General features: G+C 37.1%; 1 protein-coding gene across 15 annotated transcripts in view; it reads left to right on the top strand.

The window, feature by feature from the left end:
* The window catches only part of NUMB (NUMB endocytic adaptor protein), a 182354-nt gene that overhangs the window by 117176 nt on the left and 44440 nt on the right, over positions 1-20738 (top strand). Inside the window, exon 2 of one of the 15 annotated variants that reach the window (XM_082383887.1) lies at positions 18946-19571. The exons of the other annotated variants lie outside the window; for them this stretch is intronic. The gene's annotated coding sequence lies outside the window, so the exon portion shown is untranslated. The remainder of the gene's footprint in view (positions 1-18945; positions 19572-20738) is intronic. 15 annotated transcript variants of the gene reach the window in all.

The following is a 20738-nucleotide window of genomic DNA, read 5'->3' on the forward strand; positions in this document are numbered from 1 at the left end:
GTTCCTTCATCTGGTACATAGCCCTCTGCCTTTTCATCTTGTCTATCTTTCTGTGAATGTGGTTTTTGTTCCACAGGCTGCAGGATTGTAGTTTTTCTTGCTTCTGCTGTCTGCCCTCTGGTGGTTGAGGCTATCTAAGAGGCTTGATGGGAGGCTCTGGTGGTGGGTAGAGCTGACTTGCTGTGGCGGTCAGAGCTCTGTAAAACTTTAATCCACTTGACTGTTGATGGGTGGGTCTGGGTTCCCTCCCTGTTGGTTGTTTTGCCTGAGGCAACCCAACACTGGAGCCTACCTGGGCTCTTTGATGGGGCTAATGGCAGACTCTGGGAGGGCTCACACCAAGGAGTACTTCCCAGACCCTCCGCTGCCAGTGACCTTGTCCCCACGGTGAAACAGAGCCAGCCCCCGCCTCTGCAGGAGACCCTCCAACACTAGCAGGTAGGTCTGGTTCAGTCTCCCCCAGGGTTACTGCTCCTTCCCCTGGGTCCCGATGCGCACACTATTCCGTGTGAGCCCTCCAAGAGTGGGGTCTCTGTTTCCCCCAGTCCTGTCGAAGTCCTGCAATCAACTCCCACTAGGCTTCAAAGTCTGATTCTCTATGAATTCCTCCTCCCGTTGCCGGACCCCCAGGTTGGGAAGCCTGACGTGGAGCTCAGAACCTTCACTCCAGTGGGTGGACTTCTGTGGTATAAGTGTTCGCCAGTCTGTGAGTCACCCACCCAGCAGTTATGGGATTCGATTTTACTCTGATTGCGCCCCTCCTACCGTCTCATTGTGGCTTCTCCTCTGTCCTTGGACGTGGGGTATCCTCCTTGGTGAAGTCCAGTGTCTTCCTGTCGATGATTGTCCAGCAGCCAGTTGTGATTCTGGTGCTCTCGCAAGAGGGAGTGAGAGCACGTCCTTCTACTCCGCCATCTTGGTTAATCTCTCTTTATATTTAAATAAGAATTTCTTGTATATAATCTGGAATCACTACAAATAAAGTCACTTCTTTTTTTAAATTAAATTTAATTTGATTTATTTATTTTTGGCTGTGTTGGGTCTTCGTTGCTGCCTGCGGGCTTTCTCTAGTTGCGGCAAGCGGGGGCTACTCTTCATTGCGGTGCCTGTGCTTCTCATTGCGGTGGCTTGTCTTTGTTGCGGAGCACGGGCTCTAGGCGTGTGGGCTTCAGTAGTTGTGGCTCATGGGCTCTAGAGTGCAGGCTCAGTAGTTGTGGCGTATGGGCTTAGTTGCTCTGCATTATGTGGGATCTTCCTGGACCAGGGCTTGAACCCGTGTCCCCTGCATTGGCAGGTGGATTCTTAACCACTAAGCCACCAGGGCAGTCCCAAGATCACTTCTGATGAGAATACTAATCCTGAAATATCTAAAAGTCCTGAATTATCAAGAATCACAAGAATCAAATTATTTTCAACAGGATATGCTTACTAAGTGGTGGGACAGAGGAAGCTGGCGTCTGCCTTCTTAAATACAGGCCTGGTATGTTCTAGAAAAGCTTAAATGGGAAGAGTTAAGTCAAAAGGGATTTCCTCTTTAATCTTGTAACTTTTAATCATATAGAGGTCGTTTAAACTAATGCTGTCATTTGTCAGATCAGAAAATGGAAGCTTAAAGAGGTTAAGAACATAGTGAAGATCTCGAGAAGGGGGTGCCATGCAGGTGCTTTTTGTTACTGCTACTTGAGACTGGAGAAGAAGGGTCTGTATTTAAGGTCATGGAAGAAATAAACGTACATGCTATACTGCTTAGTGAAAAGAAGCAATTAATAGTAGTATAAGCATGCTATGACGTGTATTAAGTATGAGGACAAAAAATAGAAAGAACTACAACAAAATGTTAATATGTTGAAGAAAAAAATTTAGTTTAATATAAAGTGTTAGCATTTTTCTCTATTTTTTGTATATTCTTATGTGTGAATATTCTTACTGTGATTTTCTGCTCCTTTTTACTGCCTCAGTACTATGACTGAAACATGGACTAAAGTCTTAGAAAAACAATCAATATGACAGGAAAAGTGCTTTTGAGAATCTGTAGGTTAAATTAATACATGATTTTTAAAATACACAAATTATCCACAGTCTGTCAATGATGAAACATTTTCCTAATCACTTAGCTTTGTCTACGCAACACATTTGCTGAAACTTCTTTTATAAGAATAATAAACTTAATTTTTAATTTTAAATGCTTAGTATGATATTAAAATACAAACAAAACCAAACAAAACACCTCTCTTACATAAAAACTAACACTCTTCTCTATTATCCCACACCCAGCCAAACAGTAGGTTCATTTTTTTTTTTTTTTAATAAATTTATTTATTTATTTTTGGCTGTGTTGGGTCTGTTGCTGCACGTGGACTTTTCTCTAGTTGCTGCGAACAGGGGCTACTCTTGGTTGCAGTGAGCGGGCTTCTCATTGTGGTGGCTTCTCTTGTTGTGGAGCACAGGCTCTAGGCACACAGGATTCAGTAGTTGCAGCACACAGGCTCAGTAGTTGTGGCTCGTGGGCTCTAGAGTGCAGGCTCAGTAATTGTGGCGCACGGACTTAGTTGCTCCGTGGCATGTGGGATCTTCCCAGACCAAGGCTTGAACCTGTGTCCCCTGCATTGGCAGGCGGATTCTTAACCACTGCACCACCAAGGAAGCCCAGTAGGTTCATTTTGATTATACAAATTGAGTATTAAGTATATCGAAGTTGGTACTGTTACACATTGTTGATTGCTTGGAGGATACTTTTCAGCCTTACAGGAGCATAATTTGGAAATATTAGTTAAAATTTTAAATGCACTTTTCATTTGACCAGCAATTTTACATTTAAGAATTACGTTAAATACATTCATAGATATACACTGGCATGAGTGATCATTCTAGCAGTTTGTTTATAATAGTAAAAATCTGGAAACAAGTTAAATGCCATCATTCTGGGATTGGGTAAAGAAATTATGACATCAATTATGGGGAATTCTTTAACACTTAAAAAAAGAATAAGGTAGATCTGTATTCACATACTTGGTAAATTATTTTGAACACCTGCTATGTGCCAGACAGACGCTAAGTGGTAAGCAAATAAGATATAGTTCTTGCTCTTGTAGAGTTTATAGTTTCCTTGTGGGAGAGAAAGACTTTAATTAGATATTTGTGTTAATAATATATGATTACAAACCGAGATATGTGCTTTTTAAAACTTTTTTTCTCTCTTTTAAAAAATTTTTATTGAAATATAGTTGATATACAATGTTGTATTAATTTCAGGTATAGAGCAAACTGATTAGTTATATATATATTCTTTTCTTTATATTCTCTTCCATTATAGGTTATTATAAGATATTGAATGTAGTTCCCTGTGCTATACAGTAGGTCCTTGTTGGTTGTCTATTTTATATATAGTAGTGTGTATATTTTAATCCCAAACTCCTAATTTATCCCTCCCCCACCCTTTTCCCCTTTGGTAACCCTATGTTTGTTTTCTATGTCTGTGAGTCTATTTCTGTTTTGTAAATAAGTTCATTAGTATCTTTTTTTTTTAAGATTCCACATATAAGTGATATCATATGATATTTGTCTTTATCTCTGTGGCTTACTTTACTTAGTGTGATAATCTCTAGGTCCATCCCTGTTGCTGCAAGTGGCATTATTTCATTCTTTTTTATGGCAGAGTAATATTCCATTGTATGTATTTACCACATCTTCTTTACCCATTCATCTGTCGATGGACACTTAGGTTGCTTCCATGTCTTGGCTACTGTAAATAGTGCTGCTGTGAACATTGGAGTGCATATATCTTTTTGGATTATAGTTTTCTCTGGATATTTGCCCAGGAGTGGGATTGCTGGATCATGTGGTAGATCTGTTTTTAGTTTTTTAAGGAACCTCCATACTGTTCTCCATAGTAGCTGCACCAGTTTACATTCCCACCAACAGTGTAGGATGGTTTCTTTTCCTCCATAGCCTCTCCAGCATTTATTATTTGTAGACTTTTTGATGGTGGCCCTTCTAACTGGTGTGAGGTGGTACCTCATGGTAGTTTTGATTTGCATTTCTCTAATAATTAACGATGTCAAGCATCTTTTCATGTGCTTTTTGGCCATCTGTATGTCTTCTTTGGAGAAATGTCTACTTAGGTCATCTAAGTAGACATTTTTGATTGGGTTGTTCGTTTTTTTTGATATTAAACTGTATGAGCTGTTTGCATATTTGGGAGATTAATCCCTTGTCCGTTGCATCATTTGCAAATGTTCTTTCCCATTCTGTAGGTTGTCTTTTTTTTTTTTTTTTCTTGTGGCTGTGTCGGGTGTTAGTTGCGGGATCTTCGTTGTGGCACACGGGGTCTTTCCTTGCAGTGCGTGGCATCTTCGCTGCAGCGCGTGGGCTTCTCTCTAGTTGTGGCATGCAGGTTTTCTCTTTCTCTAGTTGAGGTGCGCAGGTTCAGTAGTTGTGGCACGCAAGGGCTTAGTTGCCCCGCAGCATGTGGGACCTTAGTTCCCTGACCAAGGATCGAACCTGCGTCCCCTGCATTGCAGGATGGATTCTTTACCTTTGGACCACCAGGGAAGTCCCTGTAGGTTGTCTTTTTGTTTTGTTTATGGTCTGTTTTTCTGTGCAAAAGCTTTTAAGTTTAATTAGATCACGTTTGTTTGAGGTAAGTGCTTTTTAAAAGGGAATCTGGTTCTGTAAGAACGTGTAACAAAAAACTTGACTTAGACTACAGGATAAGGGAAGACTTCCCTGAGAAAGTAAAGTTTGACCTGATATCTAAAGACTGAGTAGGAATGAATTAGGTACAAAGATAGGCAGAACATTTCAAAATTATGGAAAGTGTATATACATAGGCCCTGGTGGTGGGAGGAAAGAATATCAAGGAGCTAAAGGAAAGCTGTAGTATAGGAAGTTAGATGAACCTGGAAAGAAGTAAGGCAGAGCTTTGTAGACCATGTTAAGGATTTTAGACTTTTAGAGTAATGGGAAGCCATTAAATGGTGTGTTGTTCATTATTTGTTTATTGTATTATGATAAAATATACATAACAAAAAAATTTAATAACATTCATATTGTTGTGCAGTCATCAGCACTATCTATCTCCAGAACTTTTTCATCTTCCCAACCTGGGACTCTAGCTGCAGTTGTTTGAAGGTCACCCATAGTGGTTACAAGGAATCTGGTGAAAGATTACTAATCCAGAGGGGAGATAATGGTAGGCTGGACTAGGGTGGTGGCTGTGGAGATGAAAAGAAATGAAATAAATTGAAAGATAATTGAGATAAAGGCAACAGGAATTGGAGACAGATTGGATCTAGGAAATGAAAAAGGGTCATATTAAGGATGATACCTAGTATCTTGTCCCAAACTGATAGTGATGATCATTGATATAGGAAACATGAAAGAATATTCTCTGCATGTGCTTATACAGAATGATTTTAGTGTATTATTAAGTGATAAAGACAAGGTACAGAGCAGTTTATATAGAATGATTCTGTTTATGGTTAAAAAGAAAAAATCATGTATATGCTTATATATATGTAAGAAATATCTGTAAGAAGATGACATAGGTAATTCTGAACTCTGAATGGTAATGAAGGATTGGGGATCTTTTACTTTTCAATATATATCCTTTGGAACTAGTGACATTTTTTATCATGAGCATGTATCATATTTGTAATAAGCATATATATATATATGTATATATATATATTTTTTTTTTTTTTAAAACCTCATTCACAGGATTCTGAGAGACTCGTATACAGTGTTGAAATAAGTGTAGTAAAGTTAATTGAAGATTTGTATCTTATGCAGGTAGGGCAGCTTATTTAGGGTGTTTTTGTTTGGTCTTTTCCAAATGGTCTTTTGAAATCCTTTCTACAAGATATTCATCCTCTCTGCTGTGTTGTGCTCCCCTTACCTGCCTTCCTTCCCAACCCACCCTATCCCCCACCATCCCATACTCTTACATACAGGTGACCCAGGATAGAATAGGAGAATCAAAACCTGAAATTCTTTTCCCATAGCCTAGAAATAGATGCATTTCCTCAGTCAGATATAACTGGGCAAATGATATCTTATCTGGGCTTGCCTTAGAAACCACTGAATTCTGAGCTAGTAATGGATTGGTATAAATAAATTTCCCATGTAGGCAACTAGTAAGGTGGTGGGCATGCTTACTGAGGGAGAACATGTTTGGGGGTAGAGAAGATGAGTTCCTTTTGAGGTGCATATGAGACATGCACATGCAGATCCCCACTGACCACAAAAGCTCCATGAGCTTTGATTTTGAGGTTACAAATAAACTTTAGTGAGTAGGTGAGTTTGCAAATATGGAATCCTCGAATAACAAGGGTTGGCTATATATAAATTAACATTAGAGTCATGAGTAAGTAAGATTGCCTAGGGGAAGTGAGAAGAGAAGAAGACCTGGGACAAACATAGAAAGGACAGGCAGTGTAATAGGTATCTTCAAAGGAGAATAAGAATGAGTAGCCAGAGAGATAGAAGGGAAACCAGGAGAATGTGGTCTCAGAAACCAAAGTTTCAAGGAAGAGGAAAGTGGTCAAGTGCTATAAAGAAATCAAGTAAGAAATGAAACTTCATTAGATTAAATATTTGGAAGTGTTGGTGACTTACAGTGGAGTCATGAGGATGGAATCTAGGTTGAGTGGATGGATGCAAAATAAGGAGACAACAAATCTAGAGATTACTAATCCAAGAAGTTTGTCAGACAAGGTTATGTGATGGGGGGAGGGGTGGAAGGGGGCAGTATTGCAAGAGGTAGAAGGAAACTTTGGTGGTAATGGCTGTCTATTACATTGATTGTGATGATGGTTTCTCAGGTATATACATGATTCAAAAACTCAGCAGATTGTGTACTTTAAATATGTATAGTTTATTGTATGTCAGTTATACCTCAGTAAGGCAGCTAAATTTTGATTTTAATGAAGAAGTCTGTCTTCAAAGGAGACCAGAAAGACAGAGTAACAAAGGGAGTGTGAGGTTGAAAACATGTGTGTGTGTGTTGGGGGTGGAGGGGTATTTTGTTTTGTTTTTAAAAACAGTTTTATTAGATAATTTACGTAAAATGAAGTTTACTCATTTAAAGGGTGTAAATCACCATGGTTTAATTTTGTGTTGAATTTTGTTTTTAAAATGGGAGAGACTTGAGCATAAATAAAGGTCTTCACAAAGAAGCATGTAGAGAGTGGATTAGTTTTATACTGGAGGAAGGATGCTGCTTCTATTTTAACAATAGCAAAGGTGAAAAACAGGGTAAATGCACTTAAATTTATGGTGTTGGTGGCATGAGATTGATGGAGTTCTATTCTAAAGACGTATTTTCTCAAGGAAATAGGAAGTGAAGACATCTGTAGAAGAGAGAGGGGAGAAGTTGTGGAATTAGATTGGCATAGCTACTCTAGAGAATAGGCGATACAGAATTTGCAATTACTAGAAATAGAAATGCAATTACTAGACACTAATCAAGTGAAGCTACAGCTGGTTTGGGCTCTGCCATGTATGTTTAAATAAACTGGTGCCTGTAGAAGTGTAATAATTTAGTATTAGAGTAGTGATTAGTTAGAGTTAAGTAGGTTTCAAAGCTTGTCTTGCAATTCTGTCTGCTAGTATAAGAGATACTATTAATAAACAGAATCCAGCAACCAAATTAAAGAATAATTTATGTCCTCATTATTATCAAAAGATAAAGATCGAGGGAACAAATACCTTTTATATCAGAATGGGACAGCTCTTTACAACCATACACACAGAGACTTCCCACTACTTTACATTGGCTAAGATTGAATCAAATCAAATCCATAGTTGCAAGCAAAGTCAAGAAAGCAATTATTTGGTTTTTAAAGCCTGTACCGTGGAGGCAAGCTCTTCTGGCAGGGAAACCATCTGAAAGAATGGCTGTCATGTAGGCAACTAACAATGTCAGCCACAGTCACTATATCATATATAATCTTCTTAAACATCTGTCCTCTCTTTTTTTGTTCTTTTTCCTACTGCCACTGCTTTAATCAAGTCCTCATCTTTGTTTTCTCCCTCAGACCATTACAAGAACTCTTGACTGTTTTTCTTGCTTTTGATCTTGTTTCCCTTCCAAACTATTGTCTTAGTGCATAATAGTGATCTTTCTAAATTGCACATATGGTTACGTCACTTACCTGCTTCCTGTCCTTCAGTGGCTCTGTAATAAAATTTTGGAGAGGCATCTAGACTTCTGTAAAAGCATATACTTTTAAGCCAAACTACCTGAGTTGAGTTTGATGTATGCCAGTTATTATTAACTATGTGATCTCTCTTAAAAGTTACTTAACCTCTGTTGAATGGATGAAGAAGATGTGGTATATACATACAATGGAATATTACTCAGCCATAAAAAAGAATGAAATAATGCCATATGCAGCAACATGGATGGACCTAGAGATTATCATACTCTATGAAATAAGCCAGTGAGAGAAAGACAAATAACATATGATATTGCTTACATGTGGAAACTTAAAAAAAAAAAGATACAAATGAACTTATATACAAAACAGAAATAGAAGCACAGACATAAAAAATAAATTTAGCACCAGCTTCTGGCAGCCACAGATCTATTTTTCTCTTCTGTATTTTTGCTTTTACCAGAAAGTCATATAAATGGAATCATATGATATTTTGCCTTTTGAATATGGCTTCTTTCACTTAACATGATGTACATGCGATTCATCTATGTTGTTGTGTTTAGCATTTAATTGAAGAGTAGTATTTCATTGTATGGTGTACCACATTTTACTTATTAGTTCTCTAGTTAGAGGAAATTTGGGTTTGGCCAGCTTGGGGGGATTGCAAATAAAGCCTATAAACATGACTGTGTAAGTTTTCATACAAATATAAGTTTCCATTTTAATAAGGTAAATACAAAGGAGCAGAATTGCTGGACCATATGGTAAATCTGTGCTTAACTTTGTAAAATACTGCCAAATTATTTTCCAAAATGTCTCTACCATTTTGCATTCCCACCAACAAAGTATAAGTGTTACAGTGATTCTACATCATTACCAGAACATGGAATTGTCAGGTTTTAAAAGTTCTAATTATTTTGTCTATTCTAAACATATTTGGTTGTATCTCATTGTGGTTTTAATTTGTTTTTCTATAATGACTAGTAGTGTTGAGCATCTTTTCATGTAACTATTTTGCCATTCATACTTTTTTTTGGTAAAATTTCTATTTGTATCTGATGCCAATTTGAAAAATTAGATTATTTGTTTTCAGATTTTTGAGTTTTGAGAGCTGTTTATGTATTCTATATATATATGTACTTTATTAAATATATGATTTGCAAATTAAAAAAATAAATAAATTTAGGGTACCAAAGGGGAAAGGGGGAGATAAATTAGGAGTTTGGGATTAACATATATACACTACTGTGTATTAAATAGATAGCCAATTAACATATATACACCACTATGTATAAAATAGATAACCAACAAGGACCTACTGTATAGCACAGGGAACTGCACTCAGTATTTTGTAATAACCTATAAGGGAAAAGAATCTGAAAAAGAATATATAACGGAATCAGTTTGCTGTACATCTGAAACTAATACAACAGTTTAAATCAACTATACTTCAATAAAAAAATAAAATTAAAAAAGAAATTACTTAACTTCTCTGTGCCTCAGGTTTTTTATCTGTAAAATAAGAACTAGTACTAGAATTAGTATAGTGTTATGAAAATTAAATGAGTAGATACAGTATATGAAAAATACAACACTCTCTGGCACATAGTGAGTGCACAATAAATGTTTGCTGCTGCTGCTACTCTGATTGTTGTTATTGGTTAGATGACAACTGAATACTTGAGTTTTTAATCTGCATTTCTTATGTTTTTGGTGTTTTCCTTAATTGATTTTTTTAACACTGGAAGTTAAATGTCTTCTCTTGAAAAGGAGCCGGAAGTTTTTGATAGATGTTTGGTGCCTGAGGACTTATGCACTGGTTATACCAACCTCTCCCAGCTTTAAAAATTCTGTTTATCCCAAGAGATGAGATATTTTCTGCTGCTTATACTTTTATTGCTTGTGTGTGACAATCTTCTGCATACGTAATGTTTTGTTTCAAAGCTGCCTCACACTGTAAAACTTACTGTTCAGCCACGTGTGATACCAATGAAATAAATCGACTGAAGTGACAATTGGTTGAACAGATACATTGTATTCACATCTAAGTTTGGTAGCACGCTGGCAATGACAAATACATCATAATTTGCTCTTCTTTCTGAAACATTAAAAATTTGGAAAAATCGGTCTTTGGATCAGAGCAATGAGATATTTCAGATAAGTTTTTAACATAAATTGTGAAATGTTTACTGGCTTATTCGTCCCAAGCATTTCAGTTACTCATGATTTGCTGTATAGTTTACAAAGAAGTTTCAACTCTATTCAGTAACTCTTTTAAAAAAAAATTTACTGAACTATAGTTGATATACAATGTTGTGTTAGTTTCAGGTGTACAGCAAAGTGATTCAGTTATACATTCTTTGTTTACATTCTCTTCCATTATAGGTTATTACAAGATATTGAGTATACTTCCCTTGCTATACAGTAGGTCCTTGTTGGTTATCTGTTTTACATAAACTAGTATGTATATTTTATTTTATTTATTTTGTAAACCTGTTTTTAAAAAAAATTTATTTATATTATTTATATTATTTATTTATTTTTGGCTGTGTTGGGTCTTCGTTGCTGCGCGTGGGCTTTTTCTAGTTGTGGCAAGTGGGGGCTACTCTTTGTTGGGGTGTGTGGGCTTCTCATTGCAGTGGCTTCTCTTGTTGCAGAGCATGGGCCCCAGGCACACAGGCTTCAGTAGTTGTGGTTCTTGGGCTCTAGAGTGCAGGCTCAATAGTTGTGGCTCACGGGCTTAGTTGCTCCACGGCATGTGGGATCCTCCCAGACCAGGGCTCAAACCCATGTCCCCTGCATTGGCAGGCGGATTCTTAACCACTGCGCCACCAGGGAAGCCCAGTATGTATATTTTAATCCCACTACTAATTTATCCCCCCCACCCCTTTCCCCTTTGGTAACCCTAAATTTGTTTTCTATGTCTGTGAGTCTATTTCTGTTTTGTAAATAAGTTCATTTTTATCTTTTTTTTTTAGATTGCACATATAAGTGAAATCATGATATTTGTCTTTCTATGGCTTACTTCACTAAGTGTGATAATCTCTATGTCCATCCATGTTGCTGCAAATGGCATCATTTCATTCTTTTTTATGGCTGAGTAATATTCCATTGTATGTATATATCACATTTTCTTTGCCCATTCATCTGTCGATGGACACTTAGGTTGCTTCCATGTCTTGGCTATTGTAAATAGTGCTGTTACGAACATTGGGGTACATGTATCTTTTTGGATTATAGTTTTCTCTGGATATATGCCCAGGAGTGGGATTGCTGGATCATATGGTAGCTCTATTTTTAGTTTTTTAAGGAACCTCCATACTGTTCTCCATAGTGGCTGCACCAGTTTACATTCCCACCAACAATGTAGGATGGTTTCTTTTCCTCCACAGCCTCTCCAGCATTTATTATTTGTAGACTTTTTGACGGTGGCCCCTCTAACCAGTGTGAGGTGGTACCTCAGTAGTTTTGATTTGCATTTCTCTAATAATTAACATTGTGGAGCATCTTTTCATGTGCCTTTTGGCCATCTGTATGTCTTCTCTGGAGAAATGGCTATTTAGTCTGTTCAGTAACTCTTAAGAATTTATTTTCTTTGTGGAGTAAAATGCAGTAAGATTACATGATATTGTTAGGGAATAGTTGATGATATCTGATTATTTGAAGTTAGGATTTGAACTTTGGCAGTCTAGATTTAGAGGGTTGTGTTCTTAAGCACTATGTTATAATTTTATAACACAATGTGTGAATTAAAAATTACTTTATTAAAACAGTGTTGAATATAATTAAACTTTAAAAAAATTCATGATATATGCTTTTCATTCATATGATATATGCTTGTGGCTAAAAAACAACAGTGCCTTCCCTACCCCTAATCCCACTCTCCAGTGACACTTTTAACCATTTTTATTTCTGCTTCCCATTGGTAATATTTTAACTTCTTTAGATAATATGATTTTACTGTCTGTTCTTCATTTACCAATGCTTATCATTGGTTCTCCACTATAAAGAAGAGAAAGGATGATTTAACCCACACATCCTGCCCTTCCATCTTCTCTTTGCCCCTTCTCCACCCAGACTTCAGGGATTAGATTATTTTTAGTTTTTTCTCTTGGTTTCCTATACTCATAAAATTTTTGTTCTATTAATTTTAGATGGTATGTCTTCATTCCCTACCATGTAATATAAAAATACTAAAACCCTTTGTTCTCTTACCTTCAAACTGATATCAACTATGCTTTTCTTTTTAACATTATATAGGTCAATAATAGTTGCATTCTACACCATAAATTGTCTCCCTTTCTTTGTCTTGAGTTTATTGTAAAAGTTTTCATTATTATGACTCTTATTATTGTTTAATGTAGCACTAACTAGTGTATACATTTCCTTCTCTGTCCAGTAATTCATTGATGTAGTCAAAAGATATTCACTGAGTGCCTGCTCTGTTGTAGGCATCTAGGCACTGGGAACACAAGGGAACAAAACAGACAAAATCCTTGCACAGTGCATACATTCTAGTGGGTGGTAACAATGAACAAATAAGTGTACCTGGAATACAAAAAGGGAATTAGGTGTTAAGGGAGTATGTGGAGGGTGAGATTTAAAATAGGATGCTTAGGGAATCCCTCACAGAAAAAGTGATTTTTTAGGAAAGACCCAAAAAAAGTAAGAAAGCAACATTCAGGTGTCTGAGGAGGCAGATTGTAGACAGCGGGGCAGCAAGTGCAAAGGCTCTGGGGTAGGAGAAAGCCTGTTGTGTTGGATGCACAGCAAGGAGGCCAGTGTGTTAGAGCAGATGGCACAAGTAGAGGTGAGGTCAGGTAAGTAGCAGGGTCCCCTGATTATGCATGTACTTTAGTACTTTTCAGTACTATCAGACCTATCACCTGTTAATTTACTAGTAATATAACCTTGTCTGAAGCACGTAACTTTTTTGACACCTAGTGTCTCATTTGGAAGGTGAAGTTTTTTGATCTCTTTAAGTTTTTTTAAGCTTTAAATTTACGTGATTAGATTTAGTACATATGCTTAGTTTAGTTTTTTTTTTGGGCCACACTGCGCAACTTGTGGGATCTTAGTTCCCCGACGAGGGATTGAACCCTGGCCCTTGGCAGTGAAAGTGCGGAGTCCTAACCACTGGTCCGCCAGGGAATATACTTAGTTTAGATCACTTGTTCAAATGCAATTGTATTATTCCAAATTTATACTTAAAGAATAGTCCATTTTAATTTAACTACTCCTTTTTGATTAAAGACCCTTAACAAGTTTTGATGTCATGTTCTGCACATCTGCATCCTGTATTTGCTAAATAACATAGGCTATATGTATGTGATAATGTGCCTTATAGCTTCTTATAAATTAATGATTCTGTCACTTTTTGTTAATGCTGGGAACTGCTGACTGTACAGTCTCTCACATCAGAGCTCTGCAATTTCTTCTCATGGATAACAGTAGCAAAGCAGGGGGGAAATCTACTTTTTAAATAATTTTTTTCAAGAAAAGGAAAAATGCCTTAATTCATCCAAGAATGAAATTCCACATACTAGTTTTTCTAAACTACTTTTTGTGAATAAAAGTCCCTGACTCAGAGGGAGTTTGGAAATGGTAACAGACAAAAGAAGTCCCAGAGTCAAATATTTTAGCCATTAAAGCATAAATCAGCTGCAGTTCTTCAGTGAGATAGTGTCTCAGAGAAGAAAAGAGACCTCTTTAATAATGTTTTTTCAATTGGCATGTTTTTTTTCATAGTCTAATAAGACACAAGGCTGATTTCCATCTCCACATTTCTAAAATAGATTATGCGACTGAGTTAGTCCATATGTGAGATACTTTTGTTTTCTTCTTTCCACCAAGTCTTCCCTCCTTTTTTTTTTTTTTCCTGGCATAAGTACCCATATGTGACCAGTTGAGATGATCAAGATGATAGAATAAAATCCCTTGGAAACCTCTATTCATTTCTCAGCACCTAAAGGTAACTCAAAGATCATAAAACCCTACTTTCTCATTTTATTATTAATATAAAATAGAAACAGAGGTTAAATAACTTGGAGGTAGTATTAGAAATGAACCTTAATAAAAAACAAGAAATAGGGAATCCCCTGGTGGTTCAGTGGTTAGGACACCACATGTTCACTGCCAAGGGCCCAGGTTCAGTCCCTGGTCAGGGATCCCACAGGCTGTGTGGTGCAGGCAAAAACACCCCCCCCACACACACACAGATAGGTAATACTAGAGATAAGAAAGTGTGAAGGGACTTCCCTGGTACTCCAGTGGTTAAGATGCCATGCTTCCACTGCAAGGGGCGTGGGTTTGATCCCACACACCACGTGGCACAGCAAAAAAAAAAAAAAAAGGAAAAAAAGAAAAGAAAGAAAATGGAGAGACTCAGTTACAGACTAAATATGTGAATACTGTATAGTTTGATAAATTTGAAAATTTAGATTAAGAATATTCTAGGAAAATATGCATTATTAAAATTAGCTAAAGGGGCTTCCCTGGTGGCACAGTGGTTGAGAATCTGCCTGCCAATGCAGGGGACACGGGTTCGAGCCCTGGCCTGGGAAGATCCCAATGCCGTGGAGCGACTAGGCCCGTGAGCCACAATTGCTGAGCCTGCGTGTCTGGAGCCTGTGCTCCGCAACAAGAGAGGCCGCGATAGTGAGAGGCCCGTGCACTGCGATGAAGAGGGGCCCCCACTTGCCGCAACTAGAGAAAGCCCTCACACAGAAACAAAGACCCAACACAGACATAAATAAATAAATAAATAAATAAATAAATAAATAAAATTTTTAAAAGAATTAGCTAAAGTACAAGCATAAAAGTTGAATAGACCCCTAACCATGAAGGAAATAGAGAAAGTTATTAAAACTCCAAAGCTATCCCCAAAAGACTTAGTATAGATGGTTTTTACAGGTCAGTTTTCTTTCACAACCTTGAAGCATAACTCTTATGCTATTTAACTGTACCAGAGCTGACAGGGGGAAAAAAATAGAGAGAAAGAAAGGGAAGAAAAAGAGGACAGTTTCCAATTTTTTTTAAGGCATTAACAAAATCCTGATACAACTACCTAACAAAGATAGCACAAACACAAAAAATCATAGACCAACTCCACTTAAGAATATAGATGAAAAACTAGGCAGAAAAGTAGAACAAATGCGAACTAAAAGTAGGGTTTATCTCAAGAATCCACAAATGATTCAGTATTAGGAAATTTGATATAGTTCATCACATTGATGGGCCTAAGAGGAAAAGGACTTCATCATTGCAATGGAAGCGACATTGAAGGACTCACACTTTTTGATTTCAAAACTTAGTACAAAGCTTAAGTAATCAAACCATTGTAGTAATGGCATAAGGACAGATGTATAGAACAATAGAATAGAATTGAGAGTACAAAAATAAACCTAAACATCTATGGCCAACTGATTTCTGACAAGAGTACCAAGACCATTCAATGGGGAAAGAATAGTCTTTTCAGCAAATGGTGATGGGACAACTGGATTTCCACGTGGCAAAAAATGAAGCTGGACTCCTACCTCACACCATATACAAAAATTAATTCAAAATGGATCAACAACCTAACTATAAGAGTAAAACCATAAAACTCTTAGATGAGAACATGGGGTAAATCTTCATGACCTTCATATACATGACACCAAAAGCATGAGTAAAAAAGGAAAAAATATATGAACTGGACTTCATTAAAATTAAAAACTTTTGTGCATTTGACGTTATCAAGAAAGTGAAAAGAGAACTACAGACTGGGAGAAAACATTTGGAAATCATATGTCTGATAAGAGTCTAGTATCCAGAATATATAAAAGAACCTGATTTAAAAAGGGACAAAGGACTTGAATAGAAATTTCTCCAAAGAAGATACACAAATGGCCAACAAGCACATGAAAAGATAGTCAGCATCATTAGTCATTAAGGAAATACATATCAAAACCACAATGAAGTACCACGTCATACCCACTTGGATGCCTATACTTAAAAAAACAAAAAGGAAATCAAGTGTTGATGAGCATGTGGAGAAACCAGAACCCTCTTACATTGCTGATGGGAATGCAAAATGGTTCAGCTTCTGTGAAAAGCAGTTTAGTGGGTCCTCGAAAAGCTAAACATAGAATTACCTTATGACTCAGCAATTCTACTGCTAGATATACACCCAAAAGAGTCAAAAACAGATACTCAAATAAATACATGTACACTCATGTCTATAGCACCACTATTCATGATAGCTGAAAGGTGGAAACAGCCCAAATGTCCCTTAGTGGAAGAATGGAAAAACAAACTATGGAAATACATATACATCAGCTATAAAAAGCAATAAAGTACTCATACATACTACAATGTGGTGACCCCATACTACAATGTGGTGACCTCAAAAACAGTATGCTAAGTGAAATATATCAGACATGAAAGGTCACATATTGTATGATTCCATTTATTTGAAATATCCAGAATATGTAAATCCATAAAGACAGAATGCAGGTTACTGATTGTTAGGGGCTGTGTGGAGGGGCATTGGGAAGCAAATGCTTAATAGGTACAGGTTCTTCTTTTGGTGTAAAGAAAATGTTTTGACTATAAAGCTACTATAGGGCTTCCCTGGTGGCGCAGCGGTTGAGAATCTGCCTGCCAGTGCAGGGGACACGGGTTCAAGCCCTGGCCTGGGAAGATCCCACATGCCGCGGAGCAACTAGGCCCGTGAGCCACAACTACTGAGCCTGCGCGTCTGGAGCCTGTGCTCTGCAACAAGAGAGGCCACGATAGTGAGAGGCCTGCGCACCGCGATGAAGAGTGGCCCCCGCTTGCCGCAACTGGAGAAAGCCCTCGCACAGAGGCAAAGACCCAACACAGCCAAAAATAAATGAATAAATAAATAAAATTTTTTTAAAAAGCTACTGTAAAGTATGGTACTGGCACAAAAACAGAGATACAGATCAATGGTACAGAATAGAAAGCCCAGAGATAAACCCATGCACCTGTGGTCACCTAAGCTATGACAAAGGATGCAAGAATATACAATGGAGACAAAGCAGCCTCTTCAATAAATGGTGCTGGGAAAACTGGACAACTACATGTAAAAGAATGAAATTAGAACACTACCTAACACCATACACAAAAATAAACTCAAAATGGATTAAAGACCTAAATGTAAGGCCAGACACTATAAAACTCTTAGAGGAAAATATAGGAAAAACACTCTGACATAAATCACAGCAAGATCTTTTATGACCCACTTCCTAGAGTAATGAAAATAAAAACAAAAATAAGCAAATGGGACCTAATTAAACTTAAAAGCTTTTGCATACAAGACGAAAAGACAACCCTCAGAATGGGAGAAAGTATTTGCAAATGAAGCAACAAAGTATTAATCTCCAAAATATACAAACAGCTCATGCAGCTCAATATCAAAAGAACAAATAACCCAATCAAAAAATGGGCGGAACACCTAAATAGACATTTCAGCAAAGAAGACATACAGATGGCCAAGAGGCATATGAAAAGTTGCTCAGCATCACTAATTATTAGAGAAATGCAAATCAAACCTACCATGAGGTATCAGTGGTCAGAATGGGCATCATCAGAAAATCTACAAACAATAAATGCTGGAGAGGGTGTGGAGAAAAGGGAACCCTCTTGCACTGTTGGTGGGAATGTAAATTGATACAGCCACTGTGGAGAACAGTATGGAGGTTCCTTAAAAAACTAAAAATAGAACTACCATACGACCCAGCAGTCCCACTACTGGGCATATACCCTAAGAAAACCATAATTCAAAAAGACACATGCACCCCAATATTCATTGCAGCACTGTTTACAATAGCCAGGACATGGAAATGACCTAAATGTCCATCGACAGATGAATGGATAAAGAAGATGTGGTCCATATATATAATGGAATATTACTCAGCCATAACAAGAAATGAAATTGGGTCATTTGTAGAGATGTGGATGGACCTAGAGCCTGTCATACAGGGTGAAGTAAGTCAGAAGGAGAAAAACAAATATCGTATGTTAACACATATATGTGGAATCTAGAAAAATGGTACAGATGAACCTATTTTCAGGGCAGGAATAGAAAGGCAGACATAGAGAATGGACATGTGGACACAGTGGGGCAAGGGGGGGTGGGATGAATTGAGAGATTAGGTTTGACATAAATACACTACCATGTGTAAAATAGACAGCTAGTGGGAACCTGCTGTATAGCACAGGGAGCTCAGCTCAGTGCTCTGTGATGGCCTAGTTGGGTGGGATGTGGAGGGAGGGAGGTCCAAGAGGGAGGGGATGTGTGTATGCATATGGCTGATTCACTTTGCTCTGCAGCAGAAACTAACACAACATTGTAAAGCAATTATAGTCTAATAATAAATAAATAAAAAGAAAATGTTTTGGAACTAGATAAAGGTGGAGATTGTACAACATTGTGAGTATACTAAATGCCACTGAATTATTCACTTTAAAATGATTAATTTTATGTTATGTGGATTATATCAGTAAAATAGAAACATTAAAAATATTATTTTTCAATCCTGATAAATCTTCTTATCAAAATCAGAATAGCATAATACTTTCTTTCAATGACTGAAAAACTATCCTAGAGTCATGCATGATGGTGAAACACGTACAATGAATTCAGGAGGAAGGTCAGGTTGTTCTTAAACATCATTATTATTCGACAGTGATTGAGACATGGTAGTAAGTACCTTTGGATAAGAAAATAAACAAAAGTTGTAAATGTGGGAAATCCAGATATTTTCTGTATTTTCTTTTTCTGCAGATGATGTCTATCTGAAAAACCCAAGAGAATCAACCCAAAAAACTGTTGAAAATGATAGGAAATTCTAGTATTTTGGCTGCTTTTAAGATAGACTGAAATCAGTGGATAGAAAAACCAGTTAGTTTAGTTGGGAAATATTATAGGTCTTGGATCCTGGCAGAATGTGGATTAAGCTAACACAGTAATACTCCCAATACAAATATCTAGAAATGCTGACTGTATTCTCAAACAAACTTTTCTCTTAAACCATAGCTGAGCTTTCAATAAAGACATCTCCAGTTACCAGAAATTAAGAGGGAATTTGAGAGCAAGGCAGAAATCACACTAGCAGCCTAAGAGGGAAACGATTTGTGAGCTAGAGCCTTTGGTTTTAACATCCATTCTGAAGGTCCTGGACTCATAAAAAGCAGAGAATTAGAACTGAGAACCCAGCATGGAACAGAACCTTCAGTGGGCTTTACAAGCAGTGAAGTAGAGAACTAGAAGGAAAAGCAAAAAAAAAAAAAAAAAACCAACAAAAACAAAAAAGGAAGCATCCCTCTACCCAGACCTTGGGTGAGAAAAGGAATCTTCCAGGAAAAATTGAAACCATGGATTTGGACTTGATGTGCTAAAATCTGCATGATGTAAGAATCTTCAAATTAATATACAGTAGGTCTTAGGCTACTAAACATCTGTGGTACCTTTTAGAAGCAAATGTAAAACCACTCCACAATCTAGAATGCATGAAATTTCCCTACAAAAATTGAGCTTCACTAGAGATGAACTAACAGTTTTTTAAAAGTTTTAAATCATATGTGGAAATGATCAGCAGATACAGTAAAGGATTATACAATAAAGATCAACAAGAGGATTAGCACTCTAAGAACTTGAAATAATAGGCTATAGAGGAGACTATAAAATGTGTATATATAAAATTATTAGAAACATAAAAAAATGATTTCAAACCATAGGAAAAAAAATAAAACAGTGAAAAAAGGAATGGGCAGATTTGACAAAGAATCAAATCTCACCTTCTAAAAATGAAAAATACTGTTACTGAAATTGAACTTAGTAAATAGATTAAATAGTGAATTAGAGCTGGCTGAAAAGGCAGTTGGTAAACTGGAAAATAAATTCGATGAAGTTACCTAGAATGCAGCACAAGGTGATAAAGAGAAAATATGAAAAAGAGGTTAAGAAACGTGGATGAACAAATTTAAAAGTCCAGTGACACTAGCAGACCTAATGGAAGCTCCAGGAGGAGAGAAGAGGATGAATTCATTCAGAGCAGTATTTGAATCCTCAGATTGAAGAAGCAAATGGGATAAATAAAAATTAGTCTAATACATCTACATTCAGGTGATTTTTGACAAGGGTGCAAAGTTCATTCAATGGAGAAAAAATTGTCTTGTCACCCAGTGGTTCTGGGACATCTGGATTTCCAAATGAAAAAGAGTGAAGTTGGATTTCTGCCTCAGACTATGTAAAAAATTAACTCAGTGAATCAATGACCTAAATATAAGAGTAAAAACCATAAAACTCTTAGAAGAAAACACAGGGGTAAATCTTCATGACTTTGGACCTGGCAGTGGAGTCCTTAGCATGAGCAACAAAAGAAAAGAGAAATAAATTTTTTTTGTTGTTTGTTTATTTTTGGTTGCTTTGGGTCTTTGTTGCTGTGCGTGGGCTTTCTCTAGATGCGGCAAGCGAGGCTACTCTTCATTGTGGTGCACAGGCTTCTCATTGCAGTGGCTTCTCTTGTTTTGGAGCACAAACTCTAGGGTGCACAGGCTTCAGTAGTTGTGGTGCAC

This window comes from Balaenoptera borealis (assembly GCF_965194805.1).
Source record: "Balaenoptera borealis genome assembly, chromosome: 3".
Taxonomy (NCBI): domain Eukaryota; kingdom Metazoa; phylum Chordata; class Mammalia; order Artiodactyla; family Balaenopteridae; genus Balaenoptera; species Balaenoptera borealis.